Source organism: Lithobates pipiens, unplaced genomic scaffold (genome assembly GCF_037356315.1).
Source record: "Lithobates pipiens isolate NorthernLeopardFrog02 unplaced genomic scaffold, aLitPip1_a1.2 Scaffold_19, whole genome shotgun sequence".
Classification (NCBI taxonomy): Eukaryota; Metazoa; Chordata; class Amphibia; order Anura; family Ranidae; genus Lithobates; species Lithobates pipiens.
In genome coordinates this window covers 37905249-37930207 of record NW_027507764.1, presented here as the reverse complement: position 1 = coordinate 37930207, position 24959 = coordinate 37905249, and positions in this window count along the sequence as shown.

Here is a 24959-nt window from a genome sequence, read left to right as displayed (position 1 = left end):
GGTCATGTGCAGGGTATGATCAGAAATAGAGATCTATAGACAGGTCTGGCAGTTCTCAAAATCAATATTAAGCACAGCTGTAAAGTGTTCTTACATAACACAATGACCTTCAATCACATCTTTTAAAGTGGATTTTAGTAAAAGAAACAAAAGAAAATAAAAAATTCCTAGCGGTATTATGGTCATTGTCTACCCTTAGGCAGGGGCGTCTTTAATATTGATTGGACCCTGGGCAAAAAATTTCTTGCCCCCCCCCCCCATGCAATTTTACTCTCCACCTGCTCTTAGACATACAATAAATAGCAGCTAGACTTAAAATCTGTTTACTGTATCAGATCAGGCAGCTATTGCGATTGGTTGCCAGCAGTTACAGCATATAATTATTGCTTACTGACTGGTTGCTTTAGGTTACAGCACACATTATGGCTCACTGATTAGTTGCTAGAGTTTACAGCAAATGATTTCTGCTTGTTATTTGGTTGCTAGAGATTACTGTAAAGGAATTACTGCTCACTGATTGGTTGCTAGAGGACACAGTACATCATCTCCTCTGCAGGGGGGCATTATATACATATGAACGCCGCCTTCATTTACATATCAATGCTGCTGGTCACAGCTATTTACTTATGAATGCTGCTGCAATTTACATATGAATGCAGATTATTTATATGTAAACACAGGGTCTGCAGGTGAGTCATCTGTACACAACAATAGGGCAGAGCTGGGCAGCATTAGTACCAGCACTTCACACAGATATCTGGACACAACACAGGACTAAAACTTCAAGGGACAAGGGAATTTAAACTGGGATAGTTGGCAAGTATGAGGCAGCTGCTTTGGGCCCCACAACAATGACAGGGCCCAGGGCAGCTGCCCCTTTTGCCCTGCCTTAAAGACGGCCCTGCCCTTAGGGGTTGATTTACTAAAAAAGGTGAGTGCAAAATCTGGTGCAGCTGTGCATGGTAGCCAATCCGGTTACAAATTAGCCACACTGAATTTGGCACTCTTTAGTTTTAGTAAACCCCCCCTTTGTGTCTTAAACTGAACCTGTGTTTTGAGACTCGGTGCTTACACAGAACTGAGAACTCCCTGTGCCCCTCCAAACTTAGAAGTATTGGATATCTCCTTTTACTCCTGTTGGCTAAACCAGAATGAGCAAAGCACTGGTCCATATTAAGGCTTTGTCCGTACTGCCTGTTATTTTCAGGGGTCTATGTATAATAACATGCGCCTTTCAAATGTCTCATCATTTACAAGGCAGTCGCAAATAATCGCCTTAATTTATATAATATGTGTATTTCCTATGATTTTCAGTTTCATCTAGTGGCCACAATGTGGCATTTTCCTGAAATATCTTAATCAAGCAAATACCCCATTATGGCCACTATTTGGAACTGATGATTATAGGAGATACAAGGAAGTTTATCTTGTACTCATTTGAAACTAACAAGAGGTATGAGATTAGAGATTTCATATCCTGTGACGCATGAATTGTACAATTTAGAATGTCCCTGTAAATTGCAGTATATAGGGAGGACAAAAAGAAAACTACACATTAAAATAGGAGAAAATATAACAAGGATAAAAAATGGGTTTGAAAAGCATAGTGTATAAAGACACTTCAAAAGAAAAGCAAAATAAGGATCCAAGTAGTCTAGCGTTTTATGGCATTGATTGCGTCAAACCACATTGGAGAGAAGGTGATGGGATAAAGGATATTTAAAAAAAAAGAGACTCAATGAATGTATCAATTGGAAACTTTACATCCCAAGGGTCTTAATATAATTCATTATTTATAATTCTAATTAATTTATATACACAATTTTGCACATTAAAAGTATTTTAAAATATTTCAGATAAGAATATTTTTTAAGAGGTTGGAGTATTGCTTAAAATAGATGCAACCCTTTCATATCCTGTTGGTTGCAGGATAGGATATGAGTGAGAGTAATATATTAAGTGTTTTAATAAATTGGTACTGTGGAACCTTGGATTACGAGCATAATCCATTCCAGGAGAATGCTTGTAATCCAAAGCACTCGCATATGAATGCGTGTTTCCCCATAGAAAGATAATTTGATAATAAGATAAAAGACAATAAAGAAGATAATTCATTCCACATTGACTTCTATTGCATGCAATACAGCATGTGGCCAGATGTCTGGAGGGGGGGGGGGCACCGGAGAGACTCTGAAATACTCGGTGACCACTCGGAAACACTCAGAAACCCTTGGCAAGGCTCAGACTCAACGGTCGGGAACTGAGTATTTCCGAGTGTTTCCGTGTTTTTCAGAACGTCTCCAAGTGTCACCGACACCCCTGCACCTCTGGCCAAATGTACTGCACACCCCACATCCTGCTCATTTTGTGAGACAACACTCGCAAGCCGAGTCAGGATTTAAAAAAAAAAAATAGCTTGTATTGTGAAACGCTCGTTAACCGCGTTACTCGCAATCTGAGGTTCCACTGTAGTTAGTCTATAATAAGTCTATAATAATGCATGTGCTCCCACTGTGGAGACGGTCATAAAGTGGAGGGCCACCCTAAAAAAAAAATACATTAATACTCTTTAAAAAAAAAAAAAAAAAAAAAAACATTTGAAAATGTTTGCTGTTGCTAGGCACTCTTCCTAATCTGCCTCTTACTATTACGCTGTGCTGTTTCTTCAATTCTTCCTCCTCGGTGAGCGGCACCGCTGTCTTCTGGGACGTGTGTGTGGCCTAAGAAACAACAGGGCCATTCACAAAGTCGCGCATGCACAGTAGGAAACGGGTAGTGAAGCCGCAAGGCTCTACTGCCTGTTTCCCTAAGGCTGCATTCACACCTGAGCGTAGCTTTTTCAAGCGTTTTTTGCGGCTTTTTTTACCGCGATTCGCAGCGTTTTTTACCGCGATTCGCGGCGTTTTTTGCCGCGTTTTGTCGCGAATTTGTGCAGGGCAAAAGGTCACCAATGTTAAAAGAAGAAAAACACCCAAATCAGCCCGATTCGCGTGACAAAAAAGGGTCCGGAACTTGTTTGAGCTTCAGGCGTAGGGCTTCAGGCGACTTTGAGTGGAGATGTGAACCATCTCCATTGAGAATAATGGATTTTTTCCCCTCCAGCGTTTTGTAGCTTCAGGCGTAGGGCTACAAAACGCTCAGGTGTGAATGGGGTCTTAGTTAGGATAGAGGCGCTGGCCGCCGATCTGACGGAAGGATCGGCCTCGTGGACCGCCGACATCGCGGGCTCACTGGACAGGTAAGTGTCCTTATTAAAAGTCAGCAGCTACAGTATTGGTAGCTGCTGATTTTTTTTTTTTTAAACAGCTGGAACGCCCCTTAAATTCAGTAGTGTTTAGGACTGCAAGCATACACAGGGTGCCGTGAAGAGGCCTTGCAGCTTATGCAAGCATTTGCTAATTGTGTTAAAAACAGGGGTTTAGTTAGCACGAGACAGTTGGCAGGTTAATTTGGTTGGTCAGCAGACTGGTTGGTGAGTTGAGCTATGGAATGTTCTGTTTTTGTCTTTTTTTTTTTGTCTAAAAAAATACCCATAAAAAACAAAAATGAGTTGGATGGTTGAGTTGCCAGAAAGAAGCCTTTACTGCACCAATGCCACAAAAAAGCTTTACTTAGTAGCTCACCAACACTTTTCAGCATCAACTAAATTTTTTTTGAGTATAACATCTTAGGTGTAAATTCTAAATCCTTCCATCACCCCAACCAGTGAGTGTGGAACACTGTGGCTTAGTAGTCAGAAAAAATAAAAAAAAGTATATTGTTATTTTAATTTACATATATACTGTGTACATTTGTGTGTGTATGTATATGTATATATATATATATATATATATATATATATATATATATATATATATATATAAATAAAATCAAAATAAATAATAAAAATGTACACAGTATATATTTTACAGACACTTTATTAGGTACACCTGTTCAATTGCTTGGTAACACAAATTGCTAATCAGCCAATCACATGACAGCAACTCAATGCATTTAGGCATCTAGACATGGTGAAGACGACTTGATGAAGTTTAAACTGAGCATCAGAATGAGGAAGAAAGGGGATTTAAGTGACTAAGTTTCTTGGTTGTTGGTGCCAGACGGGCTGGTCTGAGTATTTCAAAAACTGCTGATCTACTGGGATTTTCACGCACAACCATCTCTCGGGTTTACAGAGAATGGTCCGAAAAAGAGAAAATATCCAGTGAGTGGCAGTTGTGTGAAGGAAAACGCCTTGTCGATGGCAGAGGTCAGAAGAGAATGGGAAGACTGGTTGGAGATGATAGAAAGGCAACAGTAACTCAAATAACCACTCGTTACATCCAATGTATGCAGAATACCATCTCTGAACGCACAGCACATTGAAATCTTGAAGCAGATGGGCTACAGCAGCAGAAGACCGCCACTCCTGTCAGCTAAGAACAGGAAACGGAGGCTACAAATTGCACAGGCTCACCAAAATTGGACAATAGAAGATTAGAAAAACATTGCCTGGTCTGATGACGAACGAAATGTCCCACACTCCGCTTGGGTGCTTTCGTTATATACCACTTCCTCCCAGTCTGAATATAGATATCAGATATTCCAACCGCTGCTAACAACAAACAAGACAATACTCGTTTGGTTGCTGAACATGGACTGTTTATTGAAAACACAGGTAATACTCTAGACAATCCCTTTGCATTCCGGGCAGGGTAGACTGTCCAATCAGCAGTGAGAGCTGTTGGAGGAATTCGCCCCCACCAATCTCACAGCTAATCTACATACACATCCCATAATATCCAAGGCAGACAGACACAGTAGAACATTGATATACAGCCACACCCCAAATGACCCAGCAAAGAGTACACAACAAAATGAGACAATATACCAACCACCCCAAGCTGGAAAAGATCATCATGGCTTCCTTAGTAATGTCCTTTTGCATTACATAACAGAATATCTTCCTAAATGCTTGTATCTCCCTTAAATGCCAGGGCCCATAGTCGGTAGCCAGAGGCTAGCATTCAGTCCCCTCCAAAAGCCTCTGTCCTGAGTGAGTCTGTCACACACAGAACCCTGTGGGACCCCACTACCCACCCCTGACCATTCCGAGTATTCCCCAGTAATAACCACCCTCTGAACTCTCCCCCTGTAGCCAGTTTTCAATCCATGTACTGACCCTATGGTCCATGCCAATGGACCTTATTTTGTACAGTAAATGTTTATGGGGAACTGTGTCAAATGCTTTTTGCAAAATCCAGATACACCACGTCTATGGGCCTTCCTTTATCTAGCTGGCAACTCACCTCCTCATAGAAGGTTAATAGATTGGTTTGGCAAAAAATGATTCTTCATGAATCCATGCTGATTACTGCTAATGATACAGTTTTCATTACTAAAATCTTGTATATAGTCCCTTATCATCCCCTCTAGTGATGGACGAACGTCCGACGGGACGTTTTGCAAACGCAAACCGTGAACGCGGCCAAAAGTTTGCGAACCGCAAAGTTTGCGGCGGACCCCATTGACTTTAATGGCAGGCGAACCTTAAAAACCTCCAGGCCATATTTTCAGCCACAAAATACTTACTAGCTGTGCGCACATAGTCCCACAACATGGACACTGACATAACAAAAGTATTAAGTGAATCTGGGATCGACAACAACAAACATTTTTTTTTATCTGTGAAATTTTGACAATTCAGGAGCGCATGAAGGCCATGGAGGAGAGGCAAGGTCAGGCCAGGCTATGAAGGGGGTGCAGGAGATGATCAGTGCCACAGTCAGGGCAGCGCAGTCCTGTGCCAGTGTCCCAGTGTGCCAACCTGTGCTTGAGCCCCTCCCTCTGCCCGGCCCTTACCCCCACCTTTGCAGGGCTCCACTGCGGTGGTCCGGAGGTGCCAGTCCAGTGCTGATCCTCAGCCATGGTGCAGGCACTGCCTGCTGATTGGCTTCTCCACTGCTATCTCCCTCACTGACACCAGCACCGCGATAGAGACTGAGCACTGACACAAGCACCGCAATAGAGAGCACTGACACCATTACCGAGATAGAGAGCACTGAGACCACACCCAGGGTTGGTGCAAGAATTTTTGACACCCTAGGTGAAACCTAATTTTTCCGCCCCCCCCCGGCTCCACCCCTGACTACAGCCCCTTTTCCCTGCCCATGTATACCCCACCTTTTTAATGAAGCGCCCATCAAATACAGCCCACCAGAGCCCATCAAATACAGCCCAACAGAACCCATCAAATACAGCCCACCAGAGCCCATCAAATACAGCCCAACAGAACCCATCAAATACAGCCCACTAGCGCCCATCAAATGCAGCCTCATCAGCGCCCATCAAATGCAGTATCACCAGCGCCAATCCAATGCGGTTTCACCAGTGCCCATTAAATTCAGCCTCACCAGTGCCCATCAAATGCAGCCTCACCAGCGCCCATCAAATGCAGTCTCACCTGCATCCCATCAAATGCAACCTCACCAGCACCCATCAAATGCAACCTCACCTGCGCCCATCAATAAATGTTTGCTTGCTTCCATTGATTCGGGAGTCAGGACACAATCCTCGGCTGCCGATGCGCCTCTGACACTAGGGGGTTGATTTACTAAAGGCAACTAAACTACTCTCTTCTCTCTGCAGCAAGAAACTAAGTCTCAGCATCAGCAGGCTGCCGCCGTTCTGTTCGCACATAGGGGTTGATTTACTAAAGGCAAATAGACAATGCACTGTGTAAAGTGCAGTTGCTCCAGAGCTTAGTAAATGAGGAAGAGCTCTGCTGACTTCCATCATCCATTCATGTGCAAGTAAAAAGCTTTACCTCATTTACTAAGCTCTGGAGCAACTGCACTTTACACAGTGCATTGTCTATTTGCCTTTAGTAAATCAACCCCTATGTGCGAACAGAACGGCGGCTGCCTGCTGATGCTGAGACTTAGGCCGCGTACACACGGGCGGATTGTCTGTCCAACTAAGTTCGTCAGACAATCCGACAGACAGTCCGTCCAACATTTGAATGAACGGACTTGACCACACACGATGAACAGACAGTCCGCTGAAAGCTTGCGCGATGACGTGTACAGCACGTACGACGGGACTAGAAAAACGACGTCCAATACACTGCAATGCAACCTTCGGCCGTGTAAATCCTTTCTGAGCATGCGCCATACTTAGTCCGTCCAACTTGCCTACACACGAGCGGACTGTCCGCTGAAACCAAGTTTGGACGGACAAAACCAAGTTTGGACGGACAAAATTACAGAAATTCCGAAAGACTTAGTCCGTCAGACTGTCCGCTGAAAAAGTCAGCTGAAGCCCACACACGAGCGGATTGTCCGCTGATACACGGTTCAGCGGACTAAGTTGGGCAGACAATCCGCCCGTGTGTACGCGGCCTTAGTTGCTTGCTGCAGAGAGAAGAGAGTAGGAACACCAGTGACTGGGCGCCCTAGGCAGCAGTGCCTAGTGGTAGCACCGGCCCTGACCACACCAGCACTGGGATAGAGAGCACTGACACCACACCAGCACCGATATAGAGAGAGAGCACTGCCACTGACACCAGCACCAAGATAGAGAGAGAGCATTGACACCAGCACCGTGATAGAGAGCACTGACACCACACCCGCACCGAGATAGTGAGCACTGACACCACACCAGCACTGAGATAGAGAGCACTGACACCACACCAGGACCGAGATAGAGGGCACTGAGACCACACCAGCACCGTCATAGAGAGAGAGCACTGCCACTGACACCAGCACCGAGATAGAGAGAGAGCACTGAAACCAACACCGTGATAGAGAGCACTGACACCACACCCGCACTGAGATAGAGAGCACTGACACCACACCAGCACAGAGACAGAGAGCACTGACACCACACCAGGACCGAGATAGAGGGCACTGAGACCACACCAGCACCATGATAGAGAGCACTGACACCAGCACCGTGATAGAGAGCACTGACACCACACCAGCACCAAGATAGAGGGCACTGACACCACACCAGCACCAAGATAGAGGGCACTGAGACCACACCAGCACTGAGATAGAGAGCACTGAGACCACACCAGCACTGGGATAGAGAGCACTGAGACCACACCAGCACCAAGATAGAGAGCACTGACACCAGCACCGAGATAGAGAGAGAGCACTGACAACAGCGCCGAGATAGAGAGCACTGACAGCAGCACTGATACCAGCAACTGACTGCGGGACAAAAAAATATGACACCGCTCAACCTCTTCAAACAGGAGGGTACGGGCATATAGTATGGTGTGCTTTTTTTGTACAAGGACGTGAGCCAAAGGTAGAAAAAAGGTCCGTGTGCATATATATGGTCTACTGGTCACATATGTTGAATTCCTGCGAGATCCATGCCTCATTCATTTTTATAAATGCGAGGTAGTCAACACTGTCGTGAGCTAGGCGAGTGCGCTTATCGGTCACGATCCCCCCTGCTGCGCTGAACGTCCTTTCGGACAGGACACTGGACGAGGGGCAAGCCAACAGTTCCATTGCAAATTGGGCAAGCTCTGGCCAGAGGTCAAGCCTGCCCACCCAGTAGTCCAGGGGTTCATCACTCCTCAGAGCGTCCACATCGGCCGTTAACCCGATGTAGTCGGACACCTGTTGGACTAGGCATTCCCTGATGCTGGATCCGGATGACACCTGTCGATGGGTCGGCTGAAAGAATGACCTCATATCAGAAGTCACCAACACATCTTCAAATCGCCCTCTTCTTGCAGGCGCTGTTGGATTGGTACCCGCAACTCTTTCTCTGGGAGTGGGAATTCCTCCTCTGCCAGCGCACGCAAAAGCAGAATGCAGCAGTTGTCGAAGCAAGGTCTGTAAGTGCTCCATTCTGACAGCCCTCTGTGATGGTGGTAACATTTCCGCCATTTTGTGTTTGTACCGGGGGTCTAAGTACATTGCCACCCAGTACTGGTCCTTGACCCTTATGCTTTTTATACGGGGGTCCATGTTAAAAAACTGGAGCATGAAGACCCCCATTTGCACTAAACTGGAAGCGGTGTGGTGGCCTGGCTCCTGCTCATCATCCAGGATAATGTCGTCCTCCTCGTTCTCCTCTCCCCATCCACGCACAACAGGGATTCCAGAAAGGTTTAAAGCATGCTCTTCTTGCTCCTCCTCATCCACCCCGGCACCATCATCCTCTGACTCCTCTTCAGACTCCTGTTGTTGACTTGTCTCAGATAGAGTAGCTCCCCCTGGGAATTCATCCAGCATTGCGACTTCCTCATCTTCCTGCTCCTGCTCCTCCACGGCTTGATCAATGACACAACGCAATGCACGCTCCATAAAGAAGGCATAAGGTACCATGTCACTGATGGCGTCATGGCTGTGACTGACCAGTCATCAAATGGCCGCAGAAGTCTGCATGCGTCGCGCATGAGCAGCCACTGGCGCGGTGAAAAAAAAACAGGCTCCCAGAACCTGTTCTGCTGCAGAGTTCGTATAGGTAGTCGTTAACTGCACGTTTCTGCTGGAGCAGCCTATCAAGCATATACAAGGTTGAGTTCCATCGCGTCGGGCAATCGCAAATAAGACGTCTGACCGGCAGATTATGTCGCCGCTGAATGTCAGCAAGGCCAGCCATGGCCGTGTAAGATCTTCTGAAATGGGCCGAGATTTTTCTTGCCTGCCACAAGATGTCCTGGACCCCAGGGTATTTGACAAGAATCACTGCACGACCAAGTTTAAGACATGTGCCATGCATGGCACGTGCGTAATTTTGCCCTGTTTCAATGCGCTAAGCAGATTGGCACCGTTGTCACACATCACTTTACCAACTGTCAAATTGAGCGTTGTTAGCCACTGATCTGCCTGTGAACGCAAAGCTGAAAGGAGTGCAGGGCCAGTGTGGCTCTTGGCTTCCAGGCACAACAGACGCAGCACGGCATGGCATCGTCTCACCTGGCATGTCGAATAGGTTCTGGGGAGCTTGGGCGGCGCAGCGGAAGAGACGCTAGCAGCGGAAAAGGAGGAGTCAGCCGAGGAGGAGAGGGAGGAGGATGGAGTAGGAAGAGGAGAAGAAGAGCCAGGCCTGCATGCAATCCGTGGCGGTAAAACCAAATCTACACGGGTGCCACGGGTTACATGCTTGACAGCGGTCAGAAGGTTCACCCAGTGGGCAGTAAAAGTTATATACCTTCCCTGCCCGTGTTTGCTAGACCACGTGTCTGTGGTCAGATGTATCTTGGCACCGACACTGTGTGCCAGAGATACATTCACTTGCCGCTGAACATGGCCATAAAGCTCTGGCATGCCCTTCTGTGAGAAATACTTCCTTCCTGGGAACTTCCATTGTGGTGTCCCAATGGCCACAAATGTTCGAAAGGACTCCGAGTCCACCAGTTTATATGGCAGTAGTTGGCGGGCTATCAGTTCTGACAAGCCAGCCGTCAACCGTTGGGCAAGAGGGTTATCCGGCGTCATCATTTTTTTACGCTCAAACATTTGGCCCATGGAAGCCTGCCTTTTTGCAGAAAAACGTGAGGACGGCATGATGGAAGGTGGAGCGGAGGACAATTCTGAGGAGAGAGGAGAAGGAGAAGTAGAAGACGAGGCTGGACGGTGAGAGCCTGGAGTGTGGCTTTGTGGGTTCCTTTGCTCCCACTGGACTCGGTGATGGCAGCTCATGTGCCTTCTTAAGGCGGTCGTCCCTAGGTGAGTGTTGGGCTTACCGCGACTTATGCGTTGACCTGCAAAGGCTGCAGATGGCAACACTATTGTCAGCAGCGGACACGTTAAAAAAAGCCCACACTGCGGAGCCATGTGTCGGCGTCCTGGGAGCGCAAGATGTGACCGTACATGGTTGATACCTCGCTCCTGATACATTAGCAGTCTGCTTTGTTCCTCCTGTGCAATCTAAGTTCTGCCTGCTTCTCCTCCCTATCTGCTGGTCCATATCTCCCTCTGAACTCCCCTCCTCTTCCTCTCTTGTGGGCACCCACGTGACATCACTAGACACGTCATCATCGACTTCACCTTCCCCACCGCTATAAGTAGAGATCTCGGAGTAGGCAGCAACACCGGGGACCAACCTCCTCCTTGGGCTGATCTGGGTACTGTCGTCAGACTGCTGAGTTGCGGTTGTTGCTACCTCCTCTTCCTGATCCAATGCCAAGAGTGGCTGCGCATCGGCAATGTCTTGTGATGGATCGGAAAATAATTCCTGTGACTCAAACGGAAGGTATATGGTGGTGGTGGTGTTGGTGGTAGTGTCTTTGGGGATGCACACAGCAGAGAGTGAAGAAGAGGGTGCAGATCGAGAGGATGAGGAGGGTGCAGAAAGGCTGAGTGAGCCACTCAACCAAGTCTGGTGCATCGTTTGATGTAATCGCACGCACCTTCTGCAAATTGCCACTTTGGCTCAAGCCTGTTGCTCCTGCCCGTCATTTTTTAAATGACCCTGTGACAAAAGTCTCTAGAGAAGTGCAGTATGTATGTGGAAGACAGTATATAACACCCTGCTTCAATCTGTCGTTTTTGGGGGTCACTGGTCTATTACACCAGTTATAATACTTTTTTTAATTGCGTTTGTCACTCTTTGTAGTATCGCTGCTGAACCACTCAGCAGTCACAATGCTGCTCAGTGGAAATGCACTATACTATGCTTTCTATATGTGCAAGTATTTTATACGTGTATTACACCACTATATACTGCACACCAAATAGTACACCTATACCAGTCCTTAAAAGGACCTTTGTGGACCTAATAGTAGCTAGCTAGTAGCTAGTGATTTGCAGACTGTCCCTGCTCAGAACACCAAACTGTCCCTCAGTCCCTACACTGATAAAAGACAGCTGCAGAATCGGACAGCAATCAGCAGCACAGCAGTCAGCAGTGCACCATAATATACTTTGTATACAGTGCCTTGCGAAAGTATTCAGCCCCCTTGAACTTTTCAACCTTTTGCCACATTTCAGGCTTCAAACATAAAGATATAACATTTTTATTTTTTGTGAAGAATCACCAACAAGTGGGACACAATTGGGAAGTGGAACGAAATCTATTGGATATTTTAAACTTTTTTAGCAAATAAAAAAATGAAAAGTGGTGCGTGCAAAATTATTCGGCCCCTTTACTTTCAGTGCAGCAAACTCACTCCAGAAGTTCAGCAAGGATCTCTGAATGATCCAATGTTGTCCTAAATGACTGATGGTGATAAATAGAATCCACCTGTGTGTAATTAAGTCTCTGTATAAATGCACCTGCTCTGTGATAGTCTCAGGGTTCTGTTGAAAGCGCAGAGAGCATCATGAAGACCAAGGAACACACCAGGCAGGTCTGTAATACTGTTGTGGAGAAGTTTAAAGCCGGATTTGGATACAAAAAGATTTCCCAAGCTTTAAACATCCCAAGGAGCACTGTGCAAGAGATCATTTTGAAATGGAAGGAGTATCAGACCACTGCAAATCTACCAAGACCTGGCCGTCCCTCTAAACTTTCAGCTCAGACAAGGAGAAGACTGATCAGAGATGCAGCCAAGAGGCCCATGATTACTCTGGATGAACTGCAGAGAACTACAGCTTTTTGCCCACAATGCAAAACGATATGTTTGGCGTAAAAGCTACACAACTCATCACCCTCAACACACCACCCCCACTGTCAAACATGGTGGTGGCAGCATCATGGTTTGGGCCTGCTTTTCTTCAGCAGGGACAGGTAAGATGGTTAAAATTGAGGGGAAGATGGATGCAGCCAAATACAGGACCATTCTGGATGAAAACCTGTTGGAGTCTGCAAAAGACCTGAAACTGGGACGGAGATTTATCTTCCAACAAGACAATGATCCCAAACATACAGCAAAATCTACAAAGGAATGGTTCACAAATAAACGTATCCAGGTGTTAGAATGTCCAAGTCAAAGTCCAGACCTGAATCCAATCGAGAATCTGTGGAAAGAGCTGAAAACTGCTGTTCACAAACGCACTCCATCCAACCTCACTGAGCTCTAGCTGTTTTGCAAGGAAGAATGGGCAAGAATTTCAGTCTCTCAATGTGCAAAACTGATAGAGACATACCCCAAGCGACTTGCAGCTGTAATCGCAGCAAAAGGTGGCTCTACAAAGTATTAACGCAAGGGGGCCGAATAATTTTGCACGCCCCACTTTTCATTTTTTTATTAGTTAAAAAAGTTTCAAAAATCCAATAGATTTCGTTCCACTTCACAATTAAGTCCCACTTGTTGGCAAGGCACTGTATTTGAAAGAAAGTATATTATACGTGTACAACCCTATATACTGTACACCTATACCAGTCCTTAAAAGGGCTTTTGTGGACCTAATAGTAATAGCTAGTGATTAAACTGACTGTCCCTGCTCCAAACAGCGTCCTGTCCCTACACTGACAAAAGACAGCTGCAGAATCGGTCAGCAGTGCACTCAGCAATCACCAGCACAGCAGTCAGCAGCAGTGCACCAGCACCCTATATACTGTACACCTATACCAGTCCTTAAAAGGACCTTTGTGGACCTAATAGTAATAGCTAGTGATTAAACTGACTGTCCCTGCTCCACACAGCGTCCTGTCCCTACACTGACAAAAGACAGCTGCAGAATCGGTCAGCAGTGCACTCACTCAGCAATCAGCAGCAGTGCACCAGAACCCTATTGTCAGGTCACCTTGAGGCGAGGTGACAGGTGCACACCGTAGGGATCAGGAGTGCACCGCAAGGTTGTGAACCCTACGCCTGACTGCTGCAGACGGGGGACAGATCCCACTGGGGTTAGAGCGTAAGATTCCCTGGGGCGCGGAGTCTAAGAGCCAGCAGGTGTTCACCAGCGCCTCCAGTGGTGAGGATGGACTTGGCTGCAACTGGCTCCAGGTCGCGACCCCCAGGGTCCCCCAGCTCACACCCACAGTAGGCAACATGGGGATAATGATGGTGAGGGACAAAGCCAAGGTCGGGGGCCACAAGCAGACAAGAATAGTCGGGTACACGCCAAAAGGTCAGGATCACAGGCAAACAGGGATAGTCAAGACACGCCAAAGTCAGTAACGGAAAACAGAAGCAGAGCACACGGCAGGAAACAGGAAGCTAACACACAAAGGAATACACAATGGTTGATCAGCACTGAAGAACACAGGTTAATATAGGGCTCCCTGATAGGGCCTGGGGTGGAGCCATGCTTAGAGGAGAGGTTATAAAAATCACCAGGTGGAAGTGGCTGACCTCTTAGTCTGAAGACATGGGAGAAGGTAAGCAAACACAGGAAGATCACTACATAACCATGACACCTATACTGTACACCTATACCAGTCCTTAAAAGGACTTTTGTGGACCTAATAGTTAGCGATTTGTGTCACTACAGTCTGTCCCTGCTCCACACAGCAACCTCTCCCTACACTGACAAAAGACAGAATATAAAATGGCCGCCAGATCAGGTCTATTTATAAGGTAGGGGGAATGTCCAATTATCCATGTGCTGAAATGTCTCAATTGGCTGTCCTGTACCCCATAATGGATGTGTCATGGGTCAAAGTTCTTCATAATGTAAACAAATATGGCCGCCGCGAACAGCGCCAGAAGTCCGCCGGTTTGGCGAATCGTGAACGAGCAAAATTCGCCGCGAACCGACCGCCGGGCGAGCCGCAAGGCCATCTCTAATCCCCTCCAAGAGCTTGCATACCATTGATGTTAGGCTGACTGGTCTGTAATTCCCAGGGATGTAATTTGGGCCCTTTTTAAATATTGGTGCTACATTGGCTTTTCTCCAATCCGCTGGTACCATTCCAGTCAGTAGACTGTCAGTAAAAGTTAGGAACAATGGGCTGGCAATTACTTAAACCGAGTTCCCTAAGTACACTTTTAAGTCCATGGTATTAACATTATTTGGAGATTCCACACTTTATCTAAAACAAGAAAATGTTAACAAAATCAGATTTACCTTTTGGTACCTTCCTTTTAAAAAAAAAAAAGAAAAAAAAAAATCTGTCTTTAATTATATCTCTATAGCACAAGGCTACAGAAACACACACACAAAACCCAACTGTCACTATCAATCCTGACGTCCGTTCTTTCAGCCGGCACATTACATGAAAGGTGGCTTACTGTCTTAATCACTCCGAGTCTGCTCAGGCACAGATGTAATACAGAAAGCACCTGAAGCCCTGTCGGAGGAAATGTAAATGTGTGATCATTAGGACATAAAATCCACAGTAATTACAAATGCAGAACGGACTCGGCGGATACTGTAATTAAAACTTGGTGAAACAAATAGTTTAAGAAGGACTAAGGAAATAGGATTGATGATCCAATGGCAAGCTATGTTCCACATGTCTAGATTTCCGATTATAGGCTCAGTTCTAGTTAATAATGTATAAGAAATAGTGGTCTTGAGCGCACAAACATGAAACATTCTTGCAGATTTTCATGCTGAACACCAGGCAGATATAAGAGACACTAATTAATGCAGATTTGTACAAAATATATTTTGTAAATGCAAGCAGTGAAAGTACCGTATCTTAAAGTGGAACTAAATGTAGTGCTACCCTCAAAGGAGCCGCTGGGATTCACTGGTTCTTTTCCACAACAGTGCAGAGGCAATCAGGTGCACAGCCTATTGACTTCGGCTCATTGAACGGTCCAGGGGATTGTCTTTTTTTAAAATGTATTTATTTATTTATTTTTTAAACTTGTAATTTTTATTAATTAAAAATTAAGATATTTCAGGTTACAAATGTAGAAACATCAGTTTCAAAAGTATATAGGGTTAACAGGAGTTTAACAAACACTGTATACAAAATATGAAAACCTGTATTGCATTTGAATCTGTAAGTGCAGAATAGATTCGGTGTATTAGCAATAGATGGCACGTGGCTAAAGCCATAATTACGGGGCTATAGAGAATAAGGAATAAGTAGGCTGTCTGGTGATGTTCTCACAGTTGTCAGTGCTGGGGTATGGGGGTCAAGCTTGTGGTCTTTTCTTGATTAGACATAAGATGTAGACATTAGATATTTTCTCTAAGTGAGCGGTGTGCTTCTAGTATCGATCATCCCATTCTCCCACTGTTGCTTCCCGCCCACCCACTGTCAAATGACAGTCTTGTTCTGGGCCACCATCATATGTGTCCGCGGCTCTTTAACCACGTGATCGTCTGTGTCCAATCACAGCCGGTCACATGTAAATACTCCTCGCCTCCACACTGACAGAGTGTGAGGAGAGGAGAGCTGATCAGCTGCATCTACTCACAGAGGGACATCTAGGAATGTAATCAGGGCACTGATCATCAGTGCCCTGATTACAATAAAGAAATAAAGTGTAACAATACAGTGCCCACCAATGCCAGCATACAGTGTCAGCAATCAGTGTCCACCACTGCCCACAAGTGCCACAAATCAGTGCCCATTAGCCATCTCAGTCAGTGCTGGCAATCAGTGCCGCCTATCAGTACTGCCCATCAATGCCCATCACTGCTGTCCATCAATGCCCATCAGTGTCACCCATCAGTACCACCCATCAATGAGTGAGTGACTTGTATAGCGCTACCTATGCAAACTGAATCGCTTCAGGGCGCTTCCTTGCCACCAGAGTCCATCTGCGATTTGTGTGGTCCTTTACCCCGTAAGGTCCTGACACACTTATAAACACATACAACATTGACATACACATACACATATTAAGGCCAATTTTGTTTAGACAAGGTCTAATTAACCTACCAGCATGTCTTTGGAGTGTGGGAGGAAACCGGAGTACCCGGAGGAAACCCACGCGGGCACAGGGAGAACATGCAAACTCCAGGCAGATGGTGTCGTGGTCGGGATTTGAACCAGAGACCCTATTGCTGCTAAGGTGAAAGTGCTAACCACTACACCACTGTGCTGCCCAACTACACCACTGTCAATGCCTATCTATACCGCTTATTCGTGCCAACCAGTGCCGTCTATCTGTGCCCGCCACTGCCGCCCATCAGTGCCCACCAGTGCCACCTATAAGTGCCCATCAGTGCCACCTAACAGTGCTGCCTATCAGTGCTCATCAGTGCCACATATCAGTGCCACCAGTCAGTGGCCATAAGTGCGGCATATTAGGGCCTCCTCATCAGTGCCGACTCATCAGTGCCCATAAGTGCCACCTCATCATTGCCCACAGGTTCAGCCTATCAGTGCTCATTGGTGCCGCCTCATCAGCGCACATCAGTGAAAGCGAACAATTACTTAGTTACAAAATTTACTGACAGAAAAAAAGTAAAAAAACTTTTTTTTTTCCAAAATTTTTGGTCCTTTTTTTGTAAAAAATTAAAAAAAAACAGCAGTGATTAAATACCACCAAAAGAAAGCTCTATTTGTGTGAAGAAAATGATAAAAAAATGTGTTTTGGTACAGTGTAGCATGACCACGCAATTGTCATTCAAAGTGCAATAGCGCTGAAAGCTGAAAAATGGCCTGGGCAGGAAGGGGGTGTTAGTGCCCGGTAGGAAAGTGGTTAAGGAATTTGGTCATACTGAGATGAGCCCTGGCAATCATGTACCTCAATTGGAAGTGCTGGTTTAATATTGTTATCAACTGGGTTATATTCGGAGGCATGGCGGATTTCCACTTCCGAGCAAGGGAAAGCCGGGCCGCTACAAAGATGTCGCTGACAATTGAATAAGAATGATGTGGCCAGTCCTCAAGCTTTTTTTAATTTATTTTTATTGCTTGTAGAAACTTGGGAGAGGATTCGAGGTGATGTGAGATACAGTGACAGCCTGTCCTTTAGGGGCGCATGCCCCCCCATTCATGCGTCTGGCCCCTGATCTACATGCAGGGCACCAGATGCATGGATTCCAATGGTGAGGGGAGGATGGTTTTGAAGCGCGTGATTAGAGCCAGAGGCCAATCAGGAAGTGGGTCATCAGACAGATCACCCGATTGGCTGAAAGGAGATCCGATCGGATTGGCCGGGAGGAAGAGGGAGGAGACGCAGGGGAAGCTAGGAAACAGCCAGAGAGAACAACCCGGAGAAATTCCACCGCCCGTGAGATGAAGTAAGTGCGGGGCCCCAATCTACTGACTGACAGACCCAGGGAGGGGTGCCACCCGTGACCCCTGAGACCCGACTGGGGTGGGCGGTGGGTGCCGTCTGTGACCCAACCCAAGCGTCTTGGATTATCTCACCAGTGGCGGCTGGTGTTTTTTTTTGGGGGGGGGGGGCGGAAAACGATCCACCTGCAGCCAACCCCCCCCCCCCCAAAAAAAAACACCAGCCGCCACTGGTGAGATAATCCAAGACGCTTGAGCACAATTCTGCAGAGGGCAATTTTTTCTTACTCCAAACAGCAGCAACACAATCTTTCACTCACAGCTGGAGACCATGAGATAGATTGCAAAACAGGTATAGCTAGTCAGGTTCACAGCTGGGGGCCATGAAGTATCTTTGAAGTGTCATTAAACCCAAATTATGAAAAACTCTCATTACATGCTATATAACAGAGTGTTCATACACATAAAGCCACTAAGGAATCAGTTTTGTGTAGAGTGTAAAATACCTGATTGATCCTGCTTTCAGCGGTCCCTCCTATCTTCTCTGTGTTCCAGTTTTGGCCGCTCATACAGGGCGCAGGGGCGCCGCCCCCTAATCCATGCGCTCGGCCCCTAATCTACATGTAGGTTGCCGGACGCATGGATTTCAATGTTTTTTTGAGGCTCTAATTGGCTTCAAAATTTGGCTTCAAAAATGTCTTTCTATTTCCCCTCCTGGCCAATCAGGAAGCGGGCCCTGAGACCCGATTGGCTGCAAGTCCTAAGACCCGATTGGCTGCGAGTCTTTAGTCCTGATTGGCCAGGAGGAGAAGCAACTGCTGGGACTTGGGGCGAGATGTAGGGGGGAAGCTGCTGAAGCTGCGACCTGGATGGGATAAGTTTGGGGCTAGCTAGGGGCCATGGCAGGTGACGGCCAAGCGAACCAGCGATTGATCAAGTGATGGGGGTAGGGGGGAAACGGCAATCGAGTGCCGGGGGGGGGGGTGGTGGGGGCCGTGGGTGCCCCCCCAAGAAAATTGAGCACCAGCCACCACTGCTGTGTTCCCAATGTAGGCTGAGAGTGTATAGACCAGCGGGTGTCCTCTACTGAGTAACGAAACATCAAAGAAGCAGGGTGCCCACCTGATAATACTGGTGACATACTGTAACTACCCTCCCCTTTTTCAGCACACCAATTCTGTCATCAAGTTTGCCGTCTTACCGTAGGGATTGAAACATCAAGCTTCACTAATCCAGTGGAGCCCTGGAGAACAGTTAAAAACCTGGTCATGGTTCTAACCCTTCCCCACTCTACCCAAGCTAAGAAAAAAATGTTTTGGCTGGACAAACAATTTGGAGTTTTCTAATGGAATCCATTTTTTTTTAACTCTGGCTCCACTCCCACCGCCATTCTCGCTTAGGCTTCTGCAGGCTCCTGGTATATCCCCATCAGATATCTCATGAGGTTGCAAGAGCAGCAACAACTGGCTCCTATTTACGTAAGAAGGAAAGATGGCGGCACAAGACTTGGGCAGTGGCAGTGGGGCAGGAGATTACAGAAGGACAAGGCTGAATTCACTGGGTAGGTAACTATGTTTTCTGATGAGAACCCCTCATAAGGTAAGAGGAGGAAGGAAAAAAAAAGAAAAGGGAACGGGGTGAAGTTCCACTTTAATTTCTCTCATTTTCCTTGGCATCCATTGACCCATTTTACTTGCCTATCTACACTTATATTATTTTGTTGTAATGACAGAATATATCCCGGGCCCTAACAGTACGTGGCACGTTTAACTCACACGGTAATACACTGAACTAGATTCTTCTGCACAAGTTCAATTCTTTTCAGGCTTCGCCAAGTGTCTACAGGGAACCAGAAACTGATGCCTTCAATGATAAAATCTCTCGAGGCAGGATACAATTTCGAGATCTAGCACAATATCTCCCAGAAATAAGAGGACAGAAGTGGCTGTAGGGGACACGTGTCTCTCCACAGAGTTACATAATCTTCCTTCTTGCTGTGGCACCGCAAGCAATCTAGAATAGATTTATGCCCCGTACACACGAGCGGACTTTTCAACATCCAAAGTCCGAAGGACCGAGTCCGTCAGACTATCCGATCGTGTGTGGGCTGCAACGGACTTTTGATTCGCCAAAGTCTGACGGACTTTAGAAATGAAGCATGCTTCAAATTTTCCCGAAGGAACTCCGCCGGACCCGGTCCCCTTCGAAAACTCCGCTCGTGTGTATGCTACTCCGACGGACTAAAACCGACGCTAGGGCAGCTATTGGCTACTTGCTATGAACTTCCTTATTCGAGTCGGGTCGTACGTCATCACGTTCGAATCCGTCGGAGTTTAGTGTGATCGTGTGTGGCCAAGTCCGTTCGGCCGAAAAGTCTGTCAGAACTCCGTCGGAACTCCGGCGGAACTCCGGCGGAACTCCTTTGGAAGTCTGTCGGACATAAGTCCTCTCGTGTGTACGGGGCATTAGTCTTCCTGGATTTTTTTTTCCATGCATTGAATTTTTTTGGTAGAACAAATACAATGAGATGATACATCCTTGAGAGTGTATTTCCAGCGAGTGGACATTCTGAGTCACAAAGCCACTAATGAATCAGTTTTGTGTAGAGTGTAAAATACCTGATTGATCCTGCTTTCAGCGGTCCCTCCTATCTTCTCTGTGCCCACCCAGTAGTGTGACATGAATATAGTGAATGAATATTCTCTATTGTAACACAGATTCTCCTCCCAGCCAATCAGGAAGTGGGTCGTGAGACAGATGACCCGACTGGGCAAAAGGAGATCCGATCGGCTTGGCCGGGAGGAGGATCCGCAGGGGAAGCGAGGAAACAGCCAGAGAGAACAACCCAGAGAAAAGCCGCCGCCCGAGAGATGAGGGAAGTGTGGGGCCCCGATCTACTGACTGACAGACCCAGGGAGGGGTGCTGCCCGTGACCCCTGAAACCCAACTGGGGTGGGTGGTGGGTGCCGTCTGTGACCCAACCCAACCGGGGGGGTTGGGGGTTGGCTGCAAGTGGATCGTTTGCCGCCACCCCCCCCCCCCCACAAAAAAAAACACCAGCCGCCAGACCATGAGAGAGATTGCAAAACAGGTATAGCTAGTCAGGTTCACAGCTGGGGACCATGGAGTAGCTTTGAAGTGTCATTAAACCCAGATTATGAAAACTCTCATTACATGCTATATAACAGAGTGTTCATACTCATAAAGCCACTAATGAATCAGTCTTGTGTAGAGTGTAAAATACCTGATTGATCCTGCTTTCAGCGGTCCCTCCTATCTTCTCTGTGTTCCAGTGTTCATACAGGGCGCAGGGGCGTCGCCGCCTAATCCATGCACCCGGCCCCTAATCTACATGTAGGTTACCGGACGCATAGATTTCAATGTTTTTTCGAGGCTCTAATTGGCTTCAAAATTTGGCTTAAACAATGTCTTCCTGTTTCTCCTCCTGGCCAATCAGGAAGCAGGCCCTGAGACCCGATTGGCTGTGAGTACTTAGTCCTGATTGGCCGGGAGGAGATGCAACTGCCAGGACTCAGGGGGAGATGCAGGGGGGAAGCTTCTGAAGCAGCGACCTGTATGGAATAAGTGCGGGGCTAGCTGGGGGCCATGGTGGGTGATGGCCGAGCGAACCAGCGATCAATTGATCAAGTGATGGGGGTAGGGGGAAGCAGCGATCGAGCGCCGGGGGGTGGTGGGTGGGGGCCACGGGTGCCCCTCACAAGAAAATTGAGCACCAGGCGCCACTGCTGTGTTCCCAATGTAGGCTGAGATTGCCAAGACCAGCGGGTGTTCTCTACTGAGTAACAAAACATCAAAGAAGCATGGTGCCCCCACTTGATAATCTTGATGACATACTGTAACTACCCTCCCCTTTTTCAACACACCAATTCCGACATCAAGTTTGCCGACTTACCGTAGGGATTGAAACATCAAGCGTTACTACTCCAGTGGAGCCCTGGAGAACAGTTAGAAACCTGACCATGATTCTAACCTTTCCCCACTCTACACAAGCTAAGAAAAAAATGTTTTGGCTGGACAAACAATTTGGAGTTTTCTAATGGAATCCATTTTTTTTTAACTCTGGCTCCACTCCCACCGCCATTCTCGCTTAGGCTTCTGCAGGCTCCTGGTATATCCCCATCAGATATCTCATGAGGTTGCAAGAGTAGCAACAACTGGCTCCTATTTACGTAAGAAGGAAAGATGGTGGCTAGGGATGAGCTTTGTGTTCGAGTCGAGCGTACGTTCGACTCGAACATTGGCTGTTCGTCCGTTCGGCGAAATCCGAACACTTGGTCCGTTCGCGTCAAAATTCGCATGGCGCTCACGGCCCACAATGCACTGCGATGGCGCAGTGCATTGCTGGCTCATGATTGGCCAAGCATGCACTGTGACCCCGCATGCTTGGCCAATCGCAGCGCCAGCAGCGAGGAGAGCCATGATTGGCCACAGGCAGGATGCCTGTGGCCAATCATAGCTCAGGCTGTGTAGTGCACGCCCCACACTATATAAGGCCGCCATTGAGGCGGCCTCGTGTAGTGTGTTAGCATCTGAAGCAGTGGGTGTTCTGTGTACCTTCAACACAGTACACACCGATCGTTTTTGGCTGATTTCCTATCTTGCTGTTGTGTAGTGGTTATTGTCTGTGCCCTGACCGCAGTATACACCACTATATTCACTATTCACTTCACTATATTTATATATCTTTAATAATAGAGCTTGCAGTCAGCCCAATTGCCATCTGCAGGAGTTATTGGAAGTTGTGTGTGCCTCCAGCACAGCACAGTATACATCTGTATATACCCCTTTATCTCTGCTGTTTTCTGGTTATTGTCTGCGTGCCCTGACCGCAGTATACACCGGGATATTCACCTAACCTATATAGCTAGTGATCTATCATTAATAATAGAGCTTGCAATCAGTAGTGTTAGGAGATAGTGCGTGCTGTCTGCGTGCTCTGTACCCAGTACATACCGCTATAATCCACCTACATAGCTGTTCTCTATTTGAGCCCAATTGCCATCTGCAGGAGTTATTGGAAGTTGTGTGTGCTTCTAGCACAGCACAGTATACATCTGTATATACCCCTTTATCTCTGCTGTTCTATAAAAAAGGCATCTGCAGGAGTTAGTGGGTGTTGTGTGCCTCCAGCACAATATAAACTACCCAACTGCTGTTTTACCCAACTCCCTTCAGGCCATTACCATGTCTGGAAGGCCAGCAAGGAGAGGCAGACAGGCGCGAGCCGATAAAAGAGGGCAAGCAGGCTCTGTGTCTAGAGACAACAGTGCTGGTCGTGGACGCGGTGCATTGTCATCAGCACGTGGCCATGGGACATGCTTGTCCTTCTTTTCGGCAGCTGGACATGTTGAACCGCAACATGCCAACGACTTGGTAGAGTGGATGACCAAGCCCTCTTCATCCTCCTCATCCTCTCTCACCCAGTCTCAGGGTAGTCGCAAAGCAGCTGCCAACGCATCGTCTTCCCTCCTCTCAATGTCATCATCAGTGACTCCTTCCCTAGACCCACCACGTCCTCCTGAGGAGTCTCCTGAACTCTTTGAGCACAGTGTTGGGTACATGCTCCAGGAGGATGCCCAGTGTTTGGTGGGCTCTGATGATGACACTCAGCTAGAGGAAGGCAGTAGCGTGAGCGCAGAGAGAGGGGATGCTCAAGAAGGACAGCAATCTGGCAGTCATGTTCCACAAGCTGCAGCATACTGCCAGGTTTGCTACAGCGATGAAGAGGGAGGGGATGATGAGGGCACTGACTCCACGTGGGTGCCTGGAAGGAGGGAGGAGGAGAAGGAGGAGGAGGAGGCACATGTCCAACGAGGCAGGATGCCCTCCGGGGGCCAGCTTAGGGGCAGCACACCGACTGAATCACACCGCAGAGCTCCGCCTGTGCAGAGCGCTGCCTCTGCGCGTTATTCTAAAAGTTCTTTGGTGTGGGCCTTTTTTGAGACGAGTGCATCAGATCGCACCGCTGCTATTTGCAACATATGTCTCAAGCGTATCTCACGTGGCCAAAACATCAGCCGCTTGGGCACCACATGCTTGACCAGACATATGTTGACCTGCCATGCAGCTCGTTGGCAAGCGTACCTCAAAGACCCACACCAAAGAACAAAGCGGACCTCTCCTTGCTCCTCATCAGCTGGCATCTCCAACCCCACTAGACCTTCAGTCCTCTCTGAAACCTGCTCTGAGAGGAATGAAGGTGTAGAATTAGGTGTGTCACAGCCAAGTGCTTCCGGGAACTCTGCTAGCGGTACACCCACGTCCGATTATAGCAGGCAAATGTCCCTGCCCCAGCTGCTGGACCGGCGGAAGAAGTTTACTCCCAGCCATCCACATGCCCAGCGGTTGAATGCTAGCTTGGCTAAATTGCTAGCACTTCAACTGCTGCCTTTTCAGTTGGTAGACTCGGCCCCCTTCCGTGAGTTTGTACAATGTGCGGTTCCTCAGTGGCAGGTCCCCAAACGCCACTTTTTCTCACGGAAGGCGATTCCGGCTCTCTACCGGCATGTGGAAGGCAATGTCCTTGCCTCGCTGGACAGGGCGGTCAGCGGTAAGGTGCATATTACCGCTGACTCATGGTCCAGCAGGCATGGACAGGGACGTTACCTGTCTTTCACGGCCCATTGGGTCACTCTTCTGGCTGCTGGGAAGGATGCAGGACAAGGTGCAGTAGTGTTGGAGGTTGTTCCGCCACCACGCCTCCAAAATGCTACTATTGGTTGTGACACACCTCTCTCCTCCACACCCTCCTCTTCTTCTTCCTCCATGGCCTCTTCCAGTGCTCTGTCCTCAGAACCAGCGGTGCTCCGTAGGCGTTGCAGGGGCTACGCAAGTACGCAGGCAAAATGATGCCATGCCGTGCTTGCGCTGGTTTGTTTGGGGGACAGGAGCCACACTGGGGCGGATGTTTTGTCAGCTCTGCAGGGGTAGGCCGAGAGGTGGTTGACGCCACGCCAGCT